Consider the following 23,860-nt stretch of genomic DNA (forward strand, 5'->3'; position numbering starts at 1 on the left):
GGATTTTTTACGGAGAAGACCCTTCTTGCCAACGACCTTCCTACCGGTTGGTTGTACGCCCTGTTGACGCTGAGGTATCCTACTCACGTCCGCCAGTTGAGATGGTTCCTCCACCGGTGCGACCCAGTGTGGGTTGCCAGTCGCACGTTGATGTTATGCTACTCTCGGAGGTGGTTGTGGACGTTCAGTGTGTCACTGGGAAGACGTTCAACAACCAGCAGAGGTGACTTGTTGTGACGCAGTGCGGCAACCTCAGCAACCCGATAAGGGGTTGTCTGTACTACCCAGACAGTCTAGACAGTTTCGGGTTGTCGCTGTACTTCCTCGCTTCCCCATGGTTGACAGTTCACAGACTGTGCAGCAGTACCATGATCTTGTGTCCGGCTCCGTCACGCATCCACCAGTGCGACCGGATTCAGCGAGTCAGACGTTGCCCACTCCGTTGCCGTTTCCTCATCAGTTTCGGATGAGGAACCCTCTGATGAGGACATGGCTGAACAAGAAGATCAATCCCCAGCCCTGCTATCCATCCAGAAGATGCTGAAGAAGGAATACGGCCCTGTCAGGCTGTGGATGAGTCTGGTTAGGACACTGTCATCCGTGGTGCATTTGGTGTCACTTGGAAGACTACACCTCCGTCCTCTTCGGTTTCATCTAGCTCTTCACTGGAAAAGGACAAGACGCTAGAAGCGGTCTCGATCCCGGTTTCCGGAAGATAAGTCTGGTCTAACCTGAGGAAAGGACTTTATCAACCTTTTATAGGGTCTTCCCCTGACTGTTCAGACTCCCAACCACGTTCTCTTCTCAGACGCATCGGACGTAGGCTGGGGTGCGACCTTAGGCGGTAGGGAATGCTCGGGATTATGGAACTCGCGTCAAAGGACAATGCATTTTAACTGCAAGAAGCTTCTGGCAGTAAGTCTGACCTGGAAAAGCTTCAGGTCTCTCCTTCAAGACAAAGTAATGGAGGTCAACACGGACAACTCCCTGCTTTGATGTTCATCTCCTAGCAAGGAGGGACCTACTCTCTGACATGGTGCGAGTTCGCTAGTGACCTCCTCTCCTGTTCAACAGGTCTAGACTTTTCACTAGTAACAAATTTCTTCCAAGGCAACTTGAATGTCTTAGCAGTTTGTCTCAGTAGGAAGGGTCAATAATTCCAACATATTGGACCCTCCACAGAGATGTATGCAAGAGACTTTGGGTCACCTGGGGCCAGCCAACCATAGATCTCTTCGCAACCTCGATGTCCAAGAGGCTCTCAATACTTTGCTCACCTATCCCGGACCCAGCAGTGGTTCTTTTAGATGCCTTTCTACTAGATTAGTCTCATCTAGATCTATATGCATTCCCTCCGTTCTAGTTTGTCAACAAGGTACAGCAGAAGTTCGCCTCTCACGTTGGGACAAAGTTGACACTAGTTGCTTCCCTCTGGCCCGCGAGAGAATAACTTACCGAGGTACTTCGATGGTTAGTAGACGTTCCCAGAACTCTTCCCCTAAGGGTGGACCTGCTACGTCTGCCACGCGTAAGAAGGTACTCCAAGGCCTCCACGCTCTTCGTCTCACTGCCTTCAGAGTATCGAAAGACTCTCGAGAACTAGAGGTTTTTCGAAGGAGGCAACCAGAGCGATTGTTAGAGCAAGGAGAACATCCACCCTTAGAGTCTACCAATCGAAGTGGGGAATCTTCCTAAACTGGTGCAAGTCAGTATCCGTATCCTCGACCAGTACCTCTGTAACTCAAATAGCTGACTTCCTCTTATATCTGAGAAAAGAGCGATCTCTTTCAGCTCCCACTTTCAAAGGTTACAGAAGCATGTTGGCATCAGTCTTCCGTCACAGAGGCTTAGATCTTTTTAACAATAAAGATCTACAGGACCTCCTTAAGTCTTTTGAGACCACGAAGGAGCGTCGTTTGGTTACACCTGATTGGAATTTAAACGTGGTTCTAAGATTCCTTATGTTAGACAGGTTCGAACCACTTCAATCAGCCTCCCTGAAAGATCTCACCTTTAAGACTCTTTTCCTGATATGCTTTACCAGCTAAAAGAGTCAGTGAGATTCATGCCTTCAGCAAGAACATCGGATTTTCATCCGAAACGGCTACATGTTCTACATCTTGGTTTTCTAGCCAAACACGAGCTGCCTTCTCGGCCTTGACCAATATCGTTCGTTATTCCGAACTTATCGATATGGTTGGAAATGAACTAGAAAGAGTATTATGTCCTGTAGAGCTCTTAAGTTCTATTTTAAAAACCTTTACGAGGCCCGTCTGAAGCTTTATGGTGTTCAGTTAAGAATTCATCTTTGCCTATGTCAGAGAATTCTTTATCCTATTATTTTCAGACTGTTAATACGAGAAGCTCATTCCCTTCTGAATGAGGAAGACCAAGCTTGGCTGAAGGTAAGGACACACGAAGTTAGAGCTATCACAACTTCCGTGACCTTTTAATAAAATAGATCTCTGCAAAATATTTTCGACGCAACCTTTTGGAAAAGCTAATCAGTGTTCGCGTCTTTTATCTTAAGAATGTCCAGTCTCTTTACGAGAACTGCTACACTCTGAGACCATTCGTAGCAACGAGTGCAGTAGTGGTGGGGGCTCCACCACTACAATTCCCTAATTCCAGAACCTTTTTAATCTTTCTCTTGAAATATTTCTGGGTTGTCCGGAAGGCTAAGAAGCCTTCCGCATCCTGGTTGATTTGGCGGGTGGTCAAATTCTTTCTTGAGAAGCGCCTAGATTAGAGGTTGTGATGAGGTCCTTTAGTATGGGTTGCAGCCCTTAATACTTCAGCACCTAGGAGTCGCTCAGCATCCTAAGAGGATCGCTAGGCTCAGTAAGGAAGACGTACTTAAAAAGGCAGTGTAATGGTTCAAGTCGACTTCCTTACCAGGTACTTATTTATTTTATGTTTGTTATTTTGAATAACGGCTAAAATAAGTTACGGGATACTTAGCTTCTTTGTTAACATGTATGCTGGTCTCCACCCACCACCCTGGGTGTGAATCAGCTACATGATCATCGGGTAAGATTAATATTGAAAAATGTTATTTTCATTAGTAAAATAAATTTTTGAATATACTTACCCGATGATCATGAATTTAAGGACCCGCCCTTCCTCCCCATAGAGAACCAGTGGACCGAGGAGAAAATTGAGTTCTTGTTGACAAGAAGTACTTGAGTACCTACTCACAGCTGGCGCTGTTGTGTACACCCCCACCTGTATAGCGATCGCTGGCGTATCCCGACCGTAGATTTCTGTCGGGCAACAGAGTTGACAGCTACATGATCATCGGGTAAGTATATTCAAAAATTTATTTTACTAATGAAAATAACATTTTTTATTCAAAATTAATCAAGAATTATGTACTGTATATTTGTATGGAGGAAACTGTTGACTTCCAAAGATTACATAGTAAATAAGCAAAGATGAATTGAGAAATAGATATTTACATAAAAGAGAATTACTGCAGTTGTATAGCATTCCTTTAAATTTGTAAGCAGTAACATTGCCTGGAAAACTATTCTGTAATTTTACAATCAAAGAAATTAAAAACTTCTGGTACTGGATAATGTGGATTCTGATGCTTTGAAAAGCCAGTGGCACTTTAGATTCTTGTGTTGAAGGCATCAGAATTGACAATGGATGTTCCATTATAACATAGAACTTCTGTAATATGATCAAATATTATTACTGCAGATGGTCCAGATATTGTTGTGAAAATTAAAGCAGTACTATATAAACAGTACAGTACTGTATTTTATATAATAAAGATGAATGTTGACATATGGTAGTAACTCGGGTGTAGATCGGCACCTCGTAGTTCCGGGGATGTTGAAGAAGGAGAGGTCTAACTGGTGAGGGACCTATGGTCATGGTTCTTACACGCCCCAGTTACATTACCAACACTCATTAGAGAGCGAGCTGGGTTTATTCCTGGCATTCCATGCATCTTTTTTATCTGGTATATTTAGCAATATTTATGCCTTAGAAATGGTGCTATAAGGAGCATTTCACGGAGCGACACAGGTCGAGCCCAGAAATAGATTTTTCCTTCGTCAAAATCCCTTTATATAGCAAAATATTTTATACATGTAACAGTAACATAATACTGTAGAGTACAATATTACCATTTCTGTAGCTATGAGATGCCATGTAAGTAATACCTATTTTATGTCACCATTAGATAATATTTTTAAAATGTGAAAGAACACAAGTCAAATATAGAAATAGACCATAGAATAACAAAATTCACTAGTAACTTGTGCATGCTATACCCACTTTTAAAAGTTTATAACATTCCCAGAATAATCAAATCACTTAGTATCTACACATCAATATTAGACCAATTTTAAAGTATGGACATGAGATGTGGTCCCTAACTACCAAAATCAAAAGTCAGCTGTAAGCAGCAGAAATGAAAGTCCACTTAAGATTTGGTGTCATGAGACTTGACAAAATGAGAAATGATATCAGGGAAGAGGTTAGCATTGAAAGTATTCTGCATGTGATAGGAAAAGGTTAACTACGATGGTGTGGGCGTGTTAAGAGGATGGAAGATGGTAGATTCATAAAATAGTTCCTGGAGTGGACACCAGCTGGTAGAGGACCTGTGGGAATACCCCGTTTGAGATGGAAGGACATCGAAATGGCTATTGCTAATGGGTTCTACCATAGGTGAGATTGAGCAGTAAGAAGTTTACTTAAATAGAGCTAACTGAAGAAGATTCTGCAATCCCAGGCAAGACAACTGATAGGCTTTTAGCTTACCTGGCGTCGGGTGAGAAGGAAAGCTCAAAGTTAGTTGTAATGTCAAGTACTGTATTGACAAATGTGGTTATTCAGAAAAAAAGTTACTTATGTAGGATAGAATTTGAGCTGGGAGATTAATGCAGGAACGGCTAACCTGAAAAATAGGTTTTGCAGGATTGTTGCATATAAAGATTAACTTTCCTATCTAATAAAGGTATGTGACAAGACCAGGGTCCACCCCAACCATGCCATATCTACATATTCAAACCTGGAAAACCAGATTTGTTAAAATGCGTGAGAAAAAGTATTAGAATTAATTTGTCCATTTAGTCTGAATTATTGTGGCCCATTAATAGATTCATATCCCCTATTTGCTTTATAATGTCAGATGATAGAAAATTCATCTTATACAGGTAACCAGTTTAGTAAAACAGCTTGACTTCACTTCATGTTTGTTATGACTAGTTTCCCACTTACTAAATATGTAAGTGACAACTCAGGGAGGAAATAATCAATAAGAATCTGAAATGGTAAAAGAAGATTGTTGGGGCAATAGTAGGAATAGTGGGACCAAACAGCCAACCAAAGTGTGTATGGTACTTTTATTAAAGATAAGTCTCAAAGAGTAAGTCAAGGTGAATTCTTTTAGTGTAAGGTTGAAGACAATTGTTAGAAATATAGGGAAACAACCTTATTGAATATACCCTTTATGCTCAAATTTTGTTTACCTTGCTGTGAGACCTCTCTGCATTGTGTGGCATCAAATTATATTAATGTTAATTTAACTTGATATGTTAATTAGTTATTTATCAAGCATTATTTTCAGGTAAGAGAATTAATGGTGTGAGATCACTGTTAATATTTACCAAGAGGTAACTGTGTAACACAAAGTTTGGGTTATGGACCATTTGGTGAGCAGCTCTTCTAGGAGAATGACACTCCAAAATCAAACCACTGTTCTCAAGTCTGGGGTATTGTCATAGCCTCTATACCATGTTCTTCCTCTATATTGGGTAAGAGTTCTCTTGCTTGAGGGTACACTCAGACACACTATTATATATTTCCTTATTTCCTGTCCTCACTGGGCTATTTTCTCTGTTGAAGCCCTTGGGCTTATTGCATCCTGCTTGTTCTACTAAGGTTGTGGTTTAGCTAGTAATAATAATAATAATAATACAGTATTGTACTGTATATGAATAAACCTGTAACATTCTAATATGGACATGTGGAAAACTGATGATATAACTGTAGATGATAGTAATGTAATGAATCGCTGAAGATATCTGGTATAAAGGCTAATTCGATTAGAGTACTTTAATGTCTTTATATAGGGAGCGTGAAACTTGAGTTGGAGCTTAAAAATGTAGGAGGGACTGGGTTGATTTTAAAAGTGTTTCTACAAACCTGAAGTTATGTATCTATGACAAATTTTTATGAGAGGTGTTAAAAAGGGATTTTGACGAAGGAAAAATCTATTTCTGGGGAGAGACCTGTGGCGCCCGGTGAAAAGTCCTTCTTGTATATCTTTTCTGATAAAACCTTCCAATTATACCAGAGAAAGATAAAAGCATGGAATGCTGAGGTTACAACCCTCGCGCGAGCACCTTTTGGGTGTCGTGTATAAAGCAAAGGCGCGTGAAATCCACTATTCACAGGTTGTCTTCCATTTAGTTAATTCCTTCGTCAAAGGGATGGGCCGATACAAAGGCCCTAGACACACCCCCAACGCCGCACCACCCACGCCACGACGCGAGCGCCATCTGAACAACATCCTTCTGTATTGGCCATGATGGCTTGGAAAGGAAAGGGTGGGATCGTGTAAAATAAGGGGAGGGGTTTCACCGGGCGCCACAGGTCTCTCCCCAGAAATAGATTTTTCCTTCGTCAAAATCCCTTTTCTGGGTCGAACCTGTGGCGCCCGGTGAAAATGTACCAGAGAATACCTTCCAAGCCCAACAATAACTACTAATTTAATAAGGGGAGAGAAACAACACCATGTAAAGAAAATCATATATAATTAAGGTAAGCAGGCATAAAACATAAACTAGCCACAGGGCATAGTGAGAGTAAGGATAAACAAACATGATAACAGGGAAACCTCTGAGTATCAGAGGAAAACATGCAACAAAACTGACATGGCTAAGAATATCCCAACCTTATAACAACGGAAAACAATAATAGTTACAATCATAATAACCTAATATGTAATACACTTAGGGCTAACGAACCACCAAGGAAGCGGCGTCATGGTGCGAGTGGCGGGTAGGAGGGAGAAGAGAAGAGATGGATGAAAGGAAGAACAAAAGATCAATGGGGAGAGATAAGGCTCCCAGCTGCAACCGTTGGGTATTTAAGAACCTGTAAGTTCTTTAGATAGTGGCGTTTGAAGACCATAGGAGATTTCCAACCCGTGTACTTCTTAAGGTTATCAAAGTCCATATTCTGGAAATAGTTGATGGAGGTAGCTATCGATCAGATATCATGAGCATGGGGAAATGATCCCGGATTGGCTTGTTTAATGAAGTATAGGATCTGTTGCCTAATGCCACGTATGGAAATGGTACCTCCTTGTTCTCTGATAAACAAGGGGCCAGACGATCGGGTAGCAGTCCTGGCTAAAAAGGCCCTGAGAGTGGTGACCGGACATAGAGAAGTATCTTGGAGAAGAGGAATAATCTTCCAAGGGGACCACCTATTTTGGGGGTCCTCGTTCTTAGCTAGAAACGCCCTGTCTGGTGAAAGAAGTACCTCACCTGAAGGGAGGAAATCCATGTTCTCTGAGTTTCGTGAGAGAGCTGCTAGTTCTGAGATTCTGGAACCCGAGGCCAAAGCTGTTAGAAATAAAGTCTTCCTAAGAAGAGTGATATAAGAGCAGGATTCGTTGTCCGTGTCAGAGGCCAGTTTGAGGACATCATTTAGAGACCAAGAGACCTTTTGAGGACGAACTGAAGGTCGAAGCCTAGCACATGCTTTTGGAATAGATGAGAAATAAGACTCCGCCAGGTTAATGTTAAACCCAACCAGGAAGACTTTCCTCAGAGCTGACTTAATGGTGGTTATAGTGCTAGCTGCTAGGCCTTTGTCAAAAATGGACCTAAAGAAGGAGATGGCTAAATTAGGAGTCATAACCGAATGGTCTGAAGTCCTTAAGAAATCTGCTAGTTTCTTAACCGCCGAATCATATTGGCGAATCGTTGAGTCCCTTTTGTCTGATTCTATAAAGAGGACAATATCTGGGTCGATGTTTGCGTCCCTACGTGCCGCAAACTTCATGAAATCCACAAAGTTAGGGTTTTGGCTATCCTTGAGGAATCTGACACAGTCCGAGTTTGGACCACCTGGGTCAGTTTGGGGAATGGGATCCGGAAGGGACGGAGTTTCAACTCGAGGAGGAGAGGAAACCAACTGCTCTTTGGCCAGTGAGGTGCCACTAAAGCTACTGCCCCGTTGAAGGAGCGGAGTTTGTGCAAGACTTTCAGTAGAAGATTCACTGGAGGGAATAAGAAGATCTTCTGCCAATGGTTCCAATCCAGGGTTAATGCGTCCATGGCATAAGCCTGAGGATCCAGGTTCGGTGTCACATAACATGGGAGTTTGTGATTGAGTCGGGTCGCGAATAGATCTACCTGGAGACCTGGAACCAGCCTGAGTATCCACCGGAAGGAGTGCATGTCCAGGGACCACTCCGATTCCAGTGGGCTCGTCCTGGATAATGCGTCTGGTATCACATTCTGGACTCCTGCTAGGTGAGTTGCTGACAGGAACCAGTCTTTGTCGGCTGCCAAGGTGAAGATAGTGACCAGGATCTGATTCAGGTTGGGTGATTTGGACCCCCCCCTGTTGAGGCAGTAGACTACGGCCGTGCTGTCTGAGACTACTCTGATGTGGGTCGACCTCGGAGGGGAGATTCTCTTCAGGGTCAAGAACACCGCCATGGCTTCAAGAACATTGATATGGAACTGTCTCATGGCGGGTGACCAAGAGCCCTGAAACCTCTGATGTTGGGAGTAACCCCCCCAACCACTCAGAGACGCGTCGGTATGAATTGTCACTTGTGGAGAGGGGAACTGTAGAGGAACCGACTTGGAGAGGTTCCTCCGATCGGACCATGGTTGTAGTCTCATTTTCAAGACAGAGGGGATCTTCGAGGTCTTGTCTCTTAAAGGTATTGTCGCCCTCTTTCTCCAAACTCGATTGATGTCTTTGAGTTTGGCTTTTAATAGGAGATCGGTCAGTGAGGCAAACTGGAGTAGGCCGAGGACTCGTTCTAAAGCTCTTCTGGACACCTGTTTGTGTTTGAGAAAGTTCCTGACCTTGGAAGCTATCTCCCTCACCTTCTTGGGAGGAAGGGAGAGCTTGTGCTTTGAGAGGTCCCAACGGATGCCTAACCATTCAAAGAGGCTTGATGGTTGTAGGCGGGACTTCCGGAGGTTGACTTGGAAGCCCAGTTTGGCGAGAAAATGGAGTACCTTCGACGTAGCTCTGTTGCATTCCTGGTGCGACTGGGCCCAAATGAGCCAATCGTCCAGATAGGCGATGATTTGTATCCCTTGGTGTCTGAGTTGCTCGAGCACCGTCTCCCCCAGTTTCGTGAATACCCTGGGGGCAATGCTGAGACCGAAGGGCATGACTTTGAATGCAAAGGCTCTCTTGCCGAGACGGAAGCCTAGGTAAGGAGAGAAGTTTCGAGCTACTGGGACATGATAATAGGCATCGGTAAGATCGATAGAGGTGATGACGGCCCCACGGGGAAGTAAGGTCCGTACCTGAGAGATAGTCAGCATACGGAACTTGTCGCAAAGGATGTAAGAGTTGAGCTTCGACAAGTCCAGAACTACCCTCAACGCCGACGAGTCTTTCTTCGGGACTGTAAACAGGCGGCCTTGGAATTTCAGGGATCGAACCCGCTTGATTGCTCTCTTCTTGAGTAACTCCGCTTTATACTCTTCCAGGATGGGAGTGGGTCTCTGGAAGAAGGTCACCGGTGGAGGAGGGGATCCCTGTGACCATTTCCAACCCAAGCCCCTTGATATTATGCTGTGAGCCCATGGACTGAAGGTCCAATGATCCCGGAAGTGATAAAGTCTCCCTCCTACCGGCATCACATCATTGGGAGGGAGTGAACTTAAAGCCCCTCCCTCCACGGGAACCCCTTGCTCTAGGCCCGCCGCGTTGGCGGAACTGTCCTCTACCTCTGGAACTCCCTCTTTGGTATCCACGAAAGGAACCGGAGGATTCGTAGGCAGGGTTGTATGCAGGTGAGGGCATCCAAGAGGGGTTGGGCTGTGTACCAGGGGGAGCAGCGAGGTAGACTACCTGCTGAGGAGGCACCTGTTGTCGAGAAGTCGAGGCCGCGGAAGGCTGTGGGGACGAGGTACCCCGGGCCGCCTTGTAAGGACTAAACCTCTGCTTCTTCTTGAAGAACGTGTGTCTCTGGGGTTTGAACCTCTTTTTGGCTGAGAGACCCCACCTTACCTGCAAATTCTGGTTTGCCCTCGCTGCGTCTTGAAGAACCTTATCCACCTCGGTCTGAGGGAAGAGGGTCTTACCCCAGCAGGAGGAAGCTATCAGTCTGTTCGGCTCATGCCTGATGGTGGCCTCCGACAGAACGAACTTCCTGCAACTAACCCGAGCTGACCAGAAGTCATGGAGATCTATTTGGTAGGATAGTAGCTGGTTCTTTGTGGCGACTCTGAACAGCGTTTCCTCTGGGTAAAGAGATGCTAGGGACTCCATGGAGGTGATGGATTGGAGGGACCTAGCAAGTCTAGTACGGGTCTCGAACTCAGTTTTGAGAAGACTCTCTATTCATCTGGGAAGCTTCTCAGAGAAAAGAGTAGAGGCACAGTCCGGGTCTAGTTTCCCCACCGTGAAGGTAGAGGCCGCAGCATCCCAGGCTGCCGAGGAACCCGGAATAAGCAAAGAGGTGGGGTCCGTCTCCTTGAGAGCCGGCATGGAAGAGCCTTCTTTGATGGCCTGTATAGTCAGCTCTGTGACTTTGTCTATGAGCGGCAAAGAGATGGAGGCCGCTGTCGTAAAAATAGTGTAGGAACCTTTGTGTGGGGTGAGCTTGGAGTTAATACAACCCCACTCTGATAGTGTTCTGGCCCAGATAGCCTGGGCCTGCTCTTTTGGAAATATGACCGTTTCCTTCGGTACCTTGTCCATACGGACCAATGCATGTTCCTTTAACCGTACAAAACCATTGAACGGAAATGCTAGGCCCGGGGGATAGAACTCCAGGTCCTCTAGAGGGCGGGTGCCCATGCTCTCCAGAGTTAGGGAACCATCTACGAATGGAGCATGCAAAGCAAACCGCCAAGGATTGTTTTTATCGAAGGGCGGCAGCTTCGATGCGTCTGGGGCAGAAGGGGGAGGAAACTGAGTTCCGGCGCGGATCAGAGTAGCCATCATATCCTTAATCTCTGTTATTGCACCAGAGTGATGTTGAACTTGATCCCTGACCAATCCTTTGATCAGTTGGATGGGGAGGAGATCCGCCCAGGGTACCTGAAAGTTACCCGTTGGTTTTTTCTTGGATTTGGTAGACTTAGACTTCTTAGGAGTAGTGGTTTTACGAGGAGCAATATGAATATCAGGAGCTGTCGAGGGTCCAGGGACCGGTGACGTTGATACTGGCAAAGCTGAAGTCTTATAAGTTCGAAGTGGCTTCACCTTGGGTCGTACGGAGGCAGAGGAATCCCGAGGAGAAGCCTTAGAGTTATCAAAACCTAGAAATGAAGAGGTAGGAGAGGGAGTAGGAGAGAAAAGGGTTTCCACCAAATCGGCACCACTTACCTGCTAGTCCCTGGGTTCTACGTCTATATCCAGACCCGCCATGTCCATCGGTACGAGGGGTTCGTCCTCCACGGAAATGGTAGCCCTGACTTCTTCAATTAAAGGGGCAGCAAGGTCAGGGGAGACTGCAGCAGTAGTCGAGCCTGGGAAGAGACGGGAGGCCATGTCCCCATCGAGGAGATAGGGTGCGCCAGACGGGGCATTCCTGCCAAAGCCCGACACCCACGGACGAAGAGTAGCCCTTGCTGACCGAAGAGAGACATCATCGGCCTGTAAGATTTGCAGTGATTAGTGATGGAGGAGAGGGTTTGCCCTCCCAAATATACTGTGTATATCATATTCATGTCTATATTAGTGTCTGCCAACGAGAAATAAGGAACAAAGGGAAAACCCACTTACATCATCATTCAGCAGAACTGACGACAACTCGTAACAGAACGAGCACAAATCCGGGAACCACACTGGGTATTGGGCCTGTCCCGGTTCCTGGATAAAGGGAATGGAGCAGTGAGCATGAGACCGGCAGAGGTCATGCCCAACGGGGTTGCTGAACGAGGCAGAGCATCCTTCAGCAGTACAACGGGCCTTCTGTAAAAGAAAGGAGACATGAGTCTGGTGTTGCTTGAAACTCTGTTAAGGGATAAAAAACCTATTATTTTAGAGTTCCGGCACTCACTGAATTCCCTAAGCACCCATATTGCATTGACCAAACAACTGAATATTAACTTTAAGTTGATACCGCCCCATACCATTGTTGGCACTTTAATAATCAATTGAGAGGTGTTAAAAAATGTTTAGAGATGAAGGTTCAAAGTTATTGGATAAGATTTTATTGATAATTAAAAGTAAAGATATGGTCAACAGTATGATGGGGTAAGAGGTATCTCAGAATAGAATAGGACAGTTAACAGTCAAAGTTGGAAGTCTTTGTGTTGATATTCTTATCATTATCATTATTATTATTATTATTATTATTATTATTATTATTATTATTATTATTATTATTACTTGCTAAGCTGCAACCTTAGTTGGAAAGTAGGATGCTATAAGTCCAGGGGCCCCAAAAGGGAAAATAACCCAGTGAGGAAAGGAAACCAGGAAAAATATAATATTTTAAGAACAGTAACATTAAAATAAATATTTCCTATATAAATTATAAAAACTTTAACAAAATAAGGTGAAGAGAAATTAGATAGAATAGTGTGCCCGAGTGTACCCTTAAGCAAGAGTGCAATTGACAAAAAATTTTGAAGTTTTTATTTAATAAAAGGTCGAGCACCCTTTCCTTGTATCGTGCATGCACTCATTTTAAATGAAAATTAAATTTCTCCCTTTCCAATACCTACTCCACTTGATGCATACATCACTTTATAGTCTTCCTTTTCTCTTGATACCTCTAAATCATAAACTTGTCTAATCAAACTTATCATTCTTCATTAACTTCACATGAGGTAACCATTTGTAAGCAATCTGATCTATCGTTTCATCGATAGCAAAAGATAATTCATCTTCTGTTCGCCATCAAATTTCTCACCTGTTATAGCTCTTGTTACACCACATGATATACAAACAATAACCCATCTCAAGAGCTTGAACTTTTTCTCATGTTATTTTTTGTTTTTTTAAAGGTGTTATTAAGACGAATAAGAACAAAAGTGCTCAGTAAAAACCCGTTAATTCATTCTTTACTTAATTTTTTTCATTTTACTGTATATTTTTTTTAACATTTGAATTTTGATTCCATCTTCAGTATATTCCTCTGGTTGATATTAAAGTGCTGGGTGGTTTCTTTTGTTTTGCTGCTGCACTGACTTTTATATTAGATCAGTGTTATTCTGTTTTAATGATTAATTTTCATGGAATCTAAAATTTCTTGCTTGTATCTTCTTACATTTTTTTGCATCATTTCAGTGAAAAGCCCTACTGTTCTGCTGATTTTATTGTATATTTACATATTCTTTTGTTTTACTGATATAATCTTTACTAGCATCCTTGACTTGCTTTGCATGTGTTTGAAACTCTTTGTAGTAATGTTGAATCAAACCAGGATGCTGAACTTTTGATCATCAGGAGTGGTTAGTACTTCATTCAAAAAGGTTTTGTTGACTTTGTGTCATGCTTGGTTTTTCTACCTGAAATTTATATTTGTTCTGTAACTGGAATACAAACCATGCTATTTAATAGGGGGTATTACTTTCGGCGTAGCTGAAATGACGAGCCATTAATTTTTAACGAGGGTTTACTACCCACACCGCTAGTTAGCGGGGTAGGGGAGGGTACTTGCTACACCCCCCCCCCCCCCCTCTCACACACCTGTTCTTGAGCTCACTTTGCTCTCGGCTTGGATGGTGGTCGGACATGTCCGCTCCCTTCCTCGCCGTCATATTGGCAGCCATTTAATTGCTTTTGTTCTTTTCTTTTTCTAGTTTCTGTACACATGAAGTTGGCCTCTGCAATCATGCGCACCTACCCTGGGTTTCCCGACCGCCCCTGTGGAACGTTTATGACAGCGGTCGAGACTGATCCTGAGGCCCTTTATCCTTTTTGTATGGGCCAACAGTGTGATAGTACCAACAAGTGTAGGGAATGGTCTGCCTCCCAGTGGGAGAGGTTTTCACAATGGCGGAAGAAGTCCAAATGGGATATTTCTCCTTCGAAGGTTGCTTCAAAGGGATAAAAACCCAAGGCCTCTTCTTCCATTGCCCAAACCTCCTCCGAAGCTTCCACTTGGTCGGTCTCTTTCGAGAAACCATCGAGTGGTAGCGTAGACCGACTTATTGTTAACCAACCTCGGGTCTCGAGAAATAACGTTGCTTCCCCTAACGAAGCAGCTCTACCTCTCCCCCGGGGGAGGATATGTCACTAACCTCCTTGTTTCAGCTTTGGTCCTCCATGGGGCTTACAGGTTCGCCATCTAAGGAGGTTTTGCTTAACTACATCCGATTGGGTGCTGCTATCAAGCAATCTTGTCACCGTCAGACGTTGATCCTCTGTCTCTTGTTGACGTTGGGGTGTCAGAGGTATCCAATGCGGTCCCACCCATCTCCTCTTCCACTCCAAACTCTACATTAGCTGACGGCTTAGTTTCTCCCATTCCTGATCAACTTATGAAGGGGAAACTAAGTCCATCGTCAGTCTCTCCTGCTAGTGTTTCTCTCCCTTGGGGGAGTTCACTTACAGAGACTCCTCTTCGGAAGACTGCAGAAGGTCAGCTTGGTGATCCAACGGCCCCCAGAGGCCGCATTCGTCGGAAGGCTCGCCTTCCTCTTCGCCATAGAGGCCTTCCTTCACCTGCAGTGAGGAGGCGCCTCTTTGGTTCAACATCTTTGATGCAGTCCCCCGCAGAGGAGCCTCTAGACCAAGCATCCGCCACTGCACCTGCATTGGTCCTGGACCTCTCTGCAGATCGTTCGCGATCTCCTTCGGTGGAAGGTCATCCTTTTAAAGGACACTTCCTGAGGGGTCAAGGATCCCAAAGCTACCACAGACAAACCCACCAATTATAGTGACTCCTCCAAGGAATCCTTCAATCTCTTTCCCTTCAAGGGGTATGTCTGACAGCGTGTCTGTCAGCCAATAGCCCTGGTTCGGTGCCCTGATCAGAGCCGTAGCTCAGGCTGTCAAGCCTGTCCTCTCTGAATTGGGACACAGAACCATGGCTTCTTCTACCCCTTTGAAGAGAAAAAGAGGAGTTCCAGATGCGGTCCCGAAACTCACTCCACGCAGACCTTTGAGGCAGGTTCCTTCTATTCCTCAAACTGCCTCTCCTTCCCTTTCAGACGAAGATTTCCCATCCCCAAGGGAATCACATGAGGAGAGACTTTCCCCCATCGCACTAATGGAGGAAACCTCTCCGTGCCGAGGGGTCCTCTCAGTCAGGGATTGGAAGGAACATGCCACCCTCGTCAATGTTGGAGTCTTATATCCTTCCCAGGAAGGAATCTAAAGACTCGAAAACATTGCCTGAGTCCTCCATGAGGACTAGGATGGAGCCAACTAGCCACTTAGGGAATGTCCATGACTCTCCCCAAGAAGAGCCTTCAGGGATAGAAGGAGACTTCGCTGCAAGTCCTACAGCAGGAGGAGACCAGCAAAAGTCAGAACATGCGTTTTGGCAAGTTCTGACTCTAATGAGGGCTCTCAAGAGGTTTTCAGACCCAGAGATCCCTCCTCGAGAGGGCAAAGACACGGTCTTAGACCGCGTCTTTGGTACTCAAAAGCCCTCTAAGACCAGTGCAGCCCTGCCCTGGTCTCAAGGGGTAAAGAGTACCAGGGACAAGATCTCACAATAGCTCTCCGAGATGTCCTCCTCCAACCTGTACCACCAACAAGCTCCTCCCACCTCGTCGCGTACAGCAGAGGAGGTACTTCGAGATCCTAGAGGAGCCTTGTCTAGCTCTTCCACTTCACCACTTGCTAGAAGAGCTAACCAGGGGAATCCCACTTGAGAGAATCTCCAACCGGCAGGTCTCGTTCTCGGCAGCCGAGATCCTCAATCAGGAGAAAGTCACAAAGTGTGCTATACAAGCCACAATCTGGTTGGGGACCTTAGGTATCCTGATACGTTCTGAGGATTTCTCCAAGGAACGTACCAGGAAAGCTATGGAAACCTTCCTTCTCTCAGGTACTCGCACGATCGAGTTTCTGGCCCACCAAGTCTCGAACTTGTGGGCAAATACCATCCTGAAATGTCGGGATGCAGTAGCTGAGAGATTCCATCAGAAGGTCCCTAGCGCCGAGATCAATAAGCTCAGACATTCCTCCATAGAGGGGTCAGTTCTTTTCGAGCCTAAGGATGTGGAACATGCTGCTGAGAGGTGGAGTAAGTCTCATCAAGGCTTCCTCCTTCATAGGGCTTTAACATCCAAGCCTTATAAGCCTCCAGCACCACAGCAGTCCCGTCCAGTCAAGACCACTACGACGACAAGAGTAGCGAAGACTATAGTGCCTAAGCCCTTTCCTGTCAAAGAAAGGAAAGGCAAAAAGTCCTTCAGGGGAGGCAAAAATCCTAGAGGGAGTCGCCTAGGCCGCAAATGCTAGGATAGGCAGTACCCCTGCATTTCCACCAGTGGGGGGATGCCTACAAAGTTGCTCAAACAGGTGGAAGCAACTCGTGGCCGATTCCTGGACAATCTCCGTGATCAGTCTAGGATATCGCATCCCGTTCATAATATCTCTACCTTCCCTGACAACGAATCCAGTGTCATTAAACTCCCTTACCATGGGATCGGCAAGGGGCAAACCCTTTGGGCAGAAGTCCAGACTCTGTAGAAGAAGGGCGCTCTCCAGGAGGTCCCCGACAGATCCCTAGGCTTCTTCAGTCGACTCTTTCTTGTAAAGAAGGCGTCTGGAGGCTGGAGACCAGTCATCGACTTCTCAGCTCTGAACAAGTCAAACAAACTCCATTCAGCATGGAGACGGCAGATACGGTCAGACTAGCAGTAAGACCGCAAGACTTCATGTGCACACTGGACCTAAAGGACGAGTACTTCCAGATCCCAGTCCATCCATCTTCAAGGAAGTACTTAAAATTCAGCCTAGACAACAGAATGTACCAGTTAAAGGTGCTGTGCTTCGGTCTTTCCACAACACCACAAGTCTTCACCAGAGTGTTCACCTTAGTATCATCTTGGGCACACAGGATTGGCATCTGTCTCCACCGTTATCTGGACGACTGGTTAATCCTAGCAAACTCGGAGTCAACCCTTCTTCAACACCGAGACAAACTTCTGAGACTTTGCCAAGATCTGGGTATCATGGTAAATCTTGAGAAGTCTTCCCTGCTTTCCACTCAAAGACTGGTATACTTAGGCATGGTTATAGACACCACTCTCCACAACGCTTTCCCATCAGACGACAGGATAGCAAGGCTGAGGAAGGTCGCAAGACCTTTTCTCAGGCGAGAAGAACTTCCAGCCCAATTGTGGTTACGTCTCCTCGGTCACCTATCATCGCTAGCCCATCTAGTTCCCAATGGTCGCCTCAGGATGAGATCCCTCCAGTGGCGACTAAAGTCCCGGTGGAATCAAGTGTACGACTCCCCGGACATCTAGATCCCCATGGGACCTGCGGAACTGACGGATCTTGTGGTGGGTGGCAGATGAGAACATACGAAAGGGAGTGGATCTTCTCTTCCTCCCCCCGGATTTGATGCTGTTTTTGGACTCTTCAAAAAAAAGGGTGGGGGGCCCACGTGCTGCACCACACGACCTCAGGCCTCTGGTCAGAGTCAGAAAAATACCCCCACATAAATCTCCTAGAGATGAAGGCTGTCTTTCTAGTCGTTCAACAGTTCCAACAGTACCTGGCAAGTCACTCTGTGGTGGTGATGAGTGACAACACCACAATAGTGGCCTACATCAACAAACAAGGAGGTACTTTTTTGCAGCAACTTTCCCATCTAGCAATAGAGATACTGAGATGGGCTGAAATCCATTCGATACCACTATCGGCACGCTTCATTCTGGGCAAGAGGAATGTGCTCGCCGACAACATGAGCAGAGCATCTCAGATAGTGAGTACCGAGTGGTCTTTGGATCATCTAGTAGCCAACAAAGTCCTGACTTTGTGGGGTTCTCCGACTGTGGACCTCTTCACAACAGCCCTGAACTTAAGGCTCCCGCTGTACTATTCCCCAGTCCCAGACCCCAATGCAGGCAAGATGCTTTCCAACAATGGTGGGACAACATCGACGTTTACGCATTTCCCCCGTTCTGTCTGATGAGGAGGGTACTCAACAAGACCAGAACATCGGTCAATCTTTCAATGACCCTCAGAGCTCTGCTATGGCATCACGCAGAGTGGTTCCCGGACCTTCTACAACTCCTAACGGAGCTACCAAGAGAACTCCCTTCACGACACAATCTACTCAGACAACCACACGCCAACATCTTCCACAATGCTGTAGGTTCACGACTTCACGCCTGGAGACTATCCAGCATCTCCTCTCTGAGTGAGGATTTTTGCAACAAGTTGCAATCAGGATGTCTGGACACCTGCGAATATCATCAGGAGCAGTCTACCAGGCAAAGCGGAAAGTCTTCTGTGGTTGGTGTTGTGGAAGGGGTATCTCTCCACTCAATGCTACTATTCCACCAATAGCGGAGTTCCTCGTGTATGTGCGTGAAGAAATGCATCTATCAGTCTCGCCAGTGAAAGGCTATCGCTCAGCCTTAAGCATCGCCTTCAGGCTGAAAGGAATGGACTTTTCTTCATCGCTAGAACTTTCTCTACTCATACAGAGTTATGAACTTACCTGCCCTCAATCGGAAGTGTAACCTCCCCCATGGAACGTAGTTCAAGTTTTCAGGTCTCTTAAGAGAGTTCCTTATGAACCATTACGCCAGGCATCAGATCACCACCTAACCTGGAAGACGGTGTTCCTGCTAGCTTTGGCCTCGGCCAACCGAGTCAGCGAACTTCATGGTCTCTCGTATGACATTGCCCATTCAAGGGGATGGGGAGAGGTAACGTTCAGCTTCGTCCCTGAGTTTATTGCTAAGACTCAGAATCCGGAAGTAGCGGATCCTCGATTCGACTCCTTCCTGATTTCTAGTCTCCGTACTGTAACAGATGACCCAGACCATCTCTTACTATGCCCAATAAGGAGCTTGAGGCTGTACCTCAAAAGAACAGCCGCAACCCATCCTCGTGCGCTAGCACTATTCGTCAGTACAGGAAGGACTAAGAGGAGGGTCACCAAGAACACCATCTCTGCATGGATTCGCAAGGTCATTGACCTGGCACTGAATCTAGACCCTTCTCCGTCACGTCACCCCATAGCACATGATGTTAGGGGCATAGCTACGTCCCTGGCCTTCACAAGAAATTTTTCAGTGACGCAGGTTCTTCAAGCTGGGGTGTGGAAACGTCAAACAACATTCACATCTCACTACCTGCAAGACGGGACCCACAGGAGACTCGATACTTACTATATCGGTCCTGTGGTGGCTGCACAACAGCTGGTTTAAAACCTCAAGCTCCTTATTGGACAAGTGGTAGAAGAAGGTTGAGGGCATTGTTACCCAGTTTTAGTCTGCATGAATGAAAAGGTTTAACTGGCCCTTATTCGTTTCTTCATCATCCCCTCTCTTTGGGAAAGCAGCTGCCTGGGTTCTCTGCACAGCTGACCTCAAACCACTGTAGGTAAACCATGCTCCCTTGTGTTCCTAGTATTAATATTAATACTGTTACGTCCCCATACCCTGACGAGGTGGTATTGGGAAAGTCCTAGTGTACAAGTTTCCATCTAAAGAACTTCAGAACAACTTTCTAGGAAGAGTCACACTTCATATCTTCACACAGCTTGCGTAGCAAGGTTGTAGCAAGGTGCAGGGACTCCTTATTTCTTGAGTGCTAACACACTCAAATAAGGAGCCCCGTGCAAAGCCAAAAGCCAGACTGGCTGGGAGGTCCACCCTTCCTAATGGGTGAGTCACCGCTATTAAATAGCGTGGTTTGTATTCCAGTTACAGAACAGATGACAAATTCGTAGATAATTTGTATTTTTGGGCTCAGGCCATGTCGTCCTGATGGAAGGTTCCTTTCAGTAGCTCCCTAGGGTATATTTGACTATAGTGATATTCCCAGAGAATTTAACTAAAGGTCTCCAGAATTCTAACTCTTGGCGCGAATATCCATAAAGTTTCCTTTTAGGATATCGCATAATATCAGGGAACATATTCTTGACACGCCACATAGCAATCTGCACCCCGCATAGCGTTTACGCTTCGAGGGGAAAAGTGGCAAAATAAAAGAGGAGCCGTTACAAAATTCTCCTCCTCCATTACTGTTTGAGTACTCAGATGGCGCCACAATCGTCGGCCATCTTTATTCCTTTCTCTGTAGCGCGTCAGCTTGGTGATTTTTCCCTGTGCTCTTTCGCTATTTTGGATTATACAGTTAGCCCTCGTTTATCACGGTAGATAGGTTCCAGACCCGACCGCGATAGGTGAAAATACGCAAAGTAGTGACACCATATTTACCTATTTATTTAACATGTATATTCAGACTTTTAAAACCTTCCCTTGTACGTAGTACTGTTAACAAACTACCCTTTAATGTACAGAACACTTAATATATGTACTACAGTACCCTAAACTAAAACAGGCACAAATATTAAAGGCGATTTTATATCATGCGTTTCCTAAACACGCCAAAAAGCACGATAAAAAGCACCAATGTTTTGTTAACGTTTATCTCTGATCATAATGAAGAAACAAACGCATTTAGTGTACACATATGTGTATAGGTTAGTTTTTGCATCGATTATATTGATTATTCAGTACAGTATGTCGATTTTGTTATTTACCAATGTTTTACTTAATTTTTCTTAGGACATCCAAATGAAATGTTTTTCTTTATGACGCTGCCTGAAATGACGGCGTCATAAAGTACACTCAGTAAACAACCACGCTCAATAAACAAACGAAGGCATTTAACGCGCATGATGAAAGTGATAAATAATTATATTACAGTAAAAGCTTTTAGAAAATATGTTATTACAAATATTATTTACCGTATCTATATAAAATCATACAGTACATACGTAGCAAAGCAGGAAAACAATTTACGAGAGAGAGAGAGAGAGAGAGAGAGAGAGAGAGAGAGAGAGAGAGAGAGAGAGAGAGAGAGAGAGAGAGAGAGAGAGAGAGAGAGAGTTGATTTACGTACGTACAGTAAATGTAAATTTTAAACAAAAAAATATGATAGGTTATAACATGTATATTCAGACTTTTAAAACCTTCCCTTTAACTTAATGCATACTAAACTAAAACAGGCACAAATATTAAAATGTTAGAATATTAAAGTGAAAAATAAAGATTGTTACTGTACTCACCACGAAAGAAGTTGAAGAAAAACTTGAATGATGATGGCGATGAATTTGCTGCACAGTAGAAATGATGATGATGAAGCTGATGATGTCTTCTACTGTGCAGCCAATGATAGTATTTTACGTCTCTTCAGACGGAGGTGTCTTTTCCTGGGACACCTCTTCAACTTCTTCCTGGAACACTTCTTCAATTTCTTCCGAAGGCGTACTAGCAGGAGGAACTGGCTCTTTTTTGCGAGGCTGGAAGAACATTGTGATCGGAAGTTGCTGCCGCTGCTTCTTTTTTCGCTCGAAGAGCATCCTGTAGGGAGTCATGATGTCATTGATCTTGTTGCAGAATTACATAGACCGAACCATATCCTCGTCCCACTCTTGCGACATTTCTTTCACCTCCTTCACGTGGTTGCAAAGCTTAGCAAGCCGTTCTAATGTTAAGCCCGTTTCTTCGACATTTTCTTGGGTCTCTTCCTGCGTTTCACTGTCTTCTTCACTGGCCGATTTCGTCAGGTCTTCTAGGTCTGCATCAGTTAGAGGCTGGGAATGGCAGTCCAACAACTCGTTGACGTCTTCAGTCGTCATGTTACCAAACCCGTCGCCTCCAATTATCGCAGCCAACTGCACAGATTTGCGTATTGCAGCGTGTTGAATTTCAGACGGTGTAAATCCCTCGTCGTCGTAAACAATCTGGGGCCACAACTTCTTCCAGCTCGCATTAACGGTTGCAGGTTTCATTTCTTGCAGTGCCTTCTGAATGTTCTGCAGGCACGTGGCTATTGTGTACTTCCGCCAGTACGCCTTCAAATTGAAATTTTCATCTTCATCTTCTTGGGCAGCATCCACACACGCAACGAGGTCCGCCAAGGTATTCTTCGTGTAGAGGGCCTTGAACGCCCTGATAACCCCCTGGTCCATCGGTTGAATTAATGACGTGGTGTTGGGTGGCAGGAACTCAACCTGAATGCCCTCATGCGAAAGGTCAGTTGCATGTCCACCAGCGTTATCCATAAGGAGAAGGATCTTGAATGGCAAGCCCTTCTCTACGAGATATTTGCTGACTTGCGGGATAAAACACTGGTGGAACCAGTTGGAGGTCAGCATCTTTGTAATCCATGCTTTTTGATTATGCAGCCAGTACACGGGAAGGAGATTCTTATTTTTATTTTTCAAAGCGCGAGGATTTTTTGACTTGTAAATAAGCCCCGGCTTTAGCAAAAATCCAGCAGCATTGCCACACATCACGAGGGTTACGCGATCTTTGAACGCTTTAAAGCCAGAGGCTTTGGCTTCTTCTTTGAACAGGAAAGTTCGCGACGGCATTCTCTTCCAAAACAAGCCGGTCTCATCCATATTAAACACTTGTTCCGCCTTGTATCCACCTTCAGCGATAATGTTCTTGAAAGTCTCGTTCGCGTAAGTTTCAGCAGCGGCAGTGTCAGCGGAAGCAGCCTCGCCATGCAGGGAAACGCTTTTCAGGCCGAAGCATTTCTGAAACTTCGCGAACCATCCTTTGCTGGCGGAAAAACGTTGTTTCAGAGGCTGGGAATCAGTGGATGTCCCTGGTTGAGGTTCATCTAGATCATCTTCTTCTTCAGCATGGTCGCCATCGTCGTCTTGAGGTTCCTTTGCCGCAAAATTCTCATATAAGCTCAAAGCCTTGGTTCGGATGGTGTTCGTATCCAAGGCTATGTTCTTCTTCCAGCAGTCGGCAATCCACACTGCTAAAGCACCAAACATGCGTACGATCGTTTTATTACGCGTGGTAACGACTCGCTTCGCTGACCTGCTAAAGGTGATGGTAGCCGTCTTTCTAATGTTCGCCTCGTCCTTCTTGATGTACCGAACGGTGGATTCGTTCACTCCAAAATGGCGGGCTGCGGCCACGTAACTTCTGCCTTCTTTTAACATATCGAGAAGCGTCACCTTCTCAGCAATCGTCATCATCTTTCAGTGGCGTTTAGGCTCACTACCAGCCTTAGCAGAAGCAGAACGCTTGGGAGCCATTGTACAGTAGGGGTTAAACAGAAAGTTCAACAAAAAGTTCAACTTAAAACAGTCACGCACAGCACAGATTAAAGTTCACAATAACGTAGCAGCATCTACACGGCGAGAGAGCGGCAAACGTAGTGGCCACGAAAAGATGCTGCGGGTTGGAGAAGCGGTCAAAACACCAATCACAGGCTAGATTACAAAACTTGGGTTCTGATTCGTCATCTATCAGCGCTTGAACCAATCACAATCCGTCTTATATGCTATGTAGTAGTTACCAATTCAAAGTACAAGGTACCCTACGTATACAGTACAGCTTTACGTACGCTATTTTACGCTTGTTTTGTTGTAGGATATGTCTCTCTCTCTCTCTCTCTCTCATCACTGTTTTTGTTTCTTGTCGTATTGTGTTTTATTGGATCTCTCTCTCTCTCTCTCTCTCTCTCTCTCTCTCTCTCTCTCTCTCTCTCTCTCTCTCTCTCATCA

General features: G+C 45.2%; 1 protein-coding gene across 2 annotated transcripts in view; it reads left to right on the top strand.

Moving 5' to 3' along the window:
- The window catches only part of LOC137652260 (uncharacterized), a 106,850-nt gene extending 101,069 nt beyond the window's left edge, over positions 1-5,781 (top strand). The window contains exon 7 of one of the 2 annotated variants that reach the window (XR_011046231.1): positions 5,585-5,781. The gene's annotated coding sequence lies outside the window, so the exon portion shown is untranslated. The remainder of the gene's footprint in view (positions 1-5,584) is intronic. The other variant, XR_011046232.1, reaches the window with a different exon arrangement.
- Positions 5,782-23,860: the final 18,079 nt, after the last annotated feature.

Source organism: Palaemon carinicauda, chromosome 13 (assembly GCF_036898095.1).
Source record: "Palaemon carinicauda isolate YSFRI2023 chromosome 13, ASM3689809v2, whole genome shotgun sequence".
Lineage (NCBI taxonomy): Eukaryota > Metazoa > Arthropoda > Malacostraca > Decapoda > Palaemonidae > Palaemon > Palaemon carinicauda.